This window comes from Nematolebias whitei, chromosome 3, assembly GCF_014905685.2.
Source record: "Nematolebias whitei isolate Nwh7 chromosome 3, NemWhi1, whole genome shotgun sequence".
NCBI classification, from domain to species: domain Eukaryota; kingdom Metazoa; phylum Chordata; class Actinopteri; order Cyprinodontiformes; family Rivulidae; genus Nematolebias; species Nematolebias whitei.
In genome coordinates this window covers 19,565,498-19,568,917 of record NC_056500.1, presented here as the reverse complement: position 1 = coordinate 19,568,917, position 3,420 = coordinate 19,565,498, and positions in this window count along the sequence as shown.

Below are 3,420 nucleotides of genomic sequence, written 5' to 3'. Positions count from 1 at the left end.
TGGCCTTGTTGCTGTTTTAAGTGCTCTATAAATAAAATGGTATGGTATATATTTATATATTAAAGGTGATGTTTTTGTATAACAACCCAGTGACAAAATTTGACATTAAACATAATCCAAGCATCATTTTCAGCCCCCTTTTTGGCATCTGCATTTGGTAGCAGGCCAAATTGACAAAAAACAATGCAGAATAATGTTGTATTTTAATTCCACAGCAGAGAAAGCTATGCAGTCTCTGTAAGTAGGTCTAGGAAAAAAAAAAATCGGTATTGGTATCAGTTATCGGCCAAACAAATTTTAACATATTAGCGTATCGGATATCGGACACAATTCCAATATCATGCATCCCTAGTCTAAATGTAATCATGAAGTTATGAGTGATGGAGGGGTAAGCTTGGTGGTGCAGGGGCAGCTGGGGCCTACTTGCATAGAGTTTGCATGGTCTCTCCATGAATGCTCGGTTTCTTCCAGATATTCCAATTTGTCTTCACAGTCCAAAAACATGCAAGCTAGGCTAAATGAGATCAATAAATTGGCTCTAGGTCTGATCAAAAATGGTTGCTCATCTCCATGTGGCCCTTTGATGACCTAATGACCTGTCTGTCACCCAGTGACTGCTGGAGCTTCTTCCAACCCTGCACAGGATCAAGTAGAAAAGTTGATGGATGTAGTTAATGAAGGAAAAGACTAAATAAATAAAACACAAAAAATGTTCCTACAAATAATTTTTTTGGTTTTGGGTTGGGGTCTTAAGTTCTGTTTGTTGCATTTATGGTTCAATGCAATAAAGAAAAAACAAATTTAAAAGGTAACAGATCATTGTAAACTTAATGATTTTAATCGCTGGATGTGTGGCCCCCTAGCTGCTGGCTTTTAGAAACTGTGGCCCCCTGAGCAATTTTGTTGAATGGTTTATATTATTATATTATTTGAGTTTTTCTTTAACATTTTGTAAGTCAAATCATGTTGAATAGTTCGAAACAGCTATGAGTCAGCTTACTTAATTCATTCCTATCTGCTCCTCTTATAGATTGGGCTGGGTGCACGCTTTTAGAGTTTGCTGGGATGGCCATAACACGAAGAGCGACTGAAGGGCAATGGAATCCTAATGGTGATGGGGCGGTAACTCTCACCCTCATTTGAGCTCTGCCGCCTCTGTCACTCCCTTCCTCTTTGAAAACTTCTCACATCCTGACAGAACAAAGGACTTTTTTTTTTCCAGGCCCTTGTGCCCAATTTCCTTTTTCCCATTTACCTGCCCATTAAGAAAAAACTGTAAAGAACGAGGACAATGAGCTTCTCTTGCAGCACCAGCACCAGTCATTACTTACACTGTGTCGTTACTTCCAGCTTGGCTTGCAGCTGCTTATAATGAGGGATGGCAGTAAAAAGAGGAGAATCCCCTCTGTGCATTGAGCAGAAGGGTACAATAACCTGATTACTAATGGCCACTTGGAAAATAGCATTAAATTCTTTTTGCAGATACAACGCTCACTTCAAGCCTGAGACTGTCCCAGATCGGGGCAGTTGCATCTTTTTCTCTGTAGATGAGGTTGTTACTATGTTTTTGTTGTAGTCTTAAAGACTGTGCTTAATTGCTTTTAATGCAAGACATAACTTTTTGTTTATTTACTTCATTATTGTGCCAGTTCATAACATGATGATTTTAAATTATGTTCTAGTAAAAAGGCTAATCCAGTTTACTGGAAAAAACAAAACAAGATTCTAATATGCATTTTTCACTATACAACAACCTAAACAACTGAGTTTACTTAAAATGTAGATAGTTATAGACTGTACTGTATTAGATTAGATCTATTAGGTCTCAAGTATGTGTGGTACGAAAATACATCCAGATTTATTTGTGGAGAATTGAAATGGACAGGCTGGCACTCAGTAATATACAAGATGCAATGCTAAAGTCAGCACAATTAAATACTCATAATGGAAATGCTAACATGAAGGATCTGAGGATTCAGGACAGTAACTCTGCCTTATTTGTGCAGATGGACTGTCATCAGTAGTAAACTGTAAATAATACAAAGTCTGGTCTGCACATATAACGCTTATTCTGGATACAGCTGACAGTGCACAAAGCTGAAAACTATTTAAACTTTTAATAAATGTTCTTTCTTTTGTACTTTTTACTAGTTATAGCAATGCTTCTGTTGCTACTGTTGTATAGAATATTACATGAAAAAAATGTGACAAACATTTTTCTTGTATTTAATAAATTATATTAAAATTAGACATCACAGGCTGCTTCTTAAAGTACTACAACTTTTTTTAATGTTTCCCAAAATATAAGTAAAGTTCACACTAGACATGTCCACCTTTTTAGGTGAACTAAAATTTTTCATTCAACCTTTATTTATACAAGTTAGTCCCATTGAGCCTCGGGGACTCACTTACAAGAGATACCTGATTTTAACAAAGAGTGATGATGACAGTGGACAACAACGACAATAATAGACAATCATAAAAGAAAGCATACAAATTGAGAAGAACAAATTGAAATAAACTAAACACTCTGCTCTATATCTTTAACTGCCAAAAGGCTCCAGTAGTCTCAACACATCTGATGCAGTTTTCACAAAAGTCTGTTTCATTTCTCTGGTAAATGGACTTCATTCATATAATGCTTTTTTAGACATGTTGACTCTCTAAAGTGCTTTTATACGACAAGCGTCTTTCACCCTTTTACACACACATTTATACAGCACCTTTTATAGTCCGTTACAGGCCATGCAGGGCTTTTTCTTCAGTGCACTCACTCACCACTTGACATTTTAGGGAACACAGGTTAGTCCTGCCTAACACTGAGCAAGGACTGAACTGATGGAAGAACAAAAAAAATTACGAAAACCGGACAGAATATAAATTGAGACAACTGAGACCAGTATTAACAACACTAAACTGGTGTGTATGAAAGTATGCAAAATGGCAGCTGTGTCAGGGCAAAATAAACTAACCAATGTAACCAAGAGGTAAAAAAAAAATAGGAAGTAAAAATGACCAACTAGTAGCAAGCAAACTGACAAATTTAAATTAATGCATCATAGAAGTAAGACAGTGAAACTAAAGCTCACTTGCAACTAGGGGTGCACCGATAAAACGGCCCCGATTTCCTTAATTTTGGGAAATCGGAAATCAGACGATACTTGAATGAGAAACCGATTTTACAGATTTTTTTTGTTTGTTTTAACAATAATTGTCTGAACTTCATTTATATTTCAGAGCACTACCTCATGGCCAGTTAAAACAAGTTTGTATTGTTTCTAAGATATTGTTCAAGGGTATGTTTTTCAATAAAAATAATATTGGAAAATTTAAGGTACATTGTGAACTTATACCCCCTAGCAGTGTCACTTATAAAACAAAATTGGTATCGGCCAAAATCGGAATCGGCAGGTCAGACTT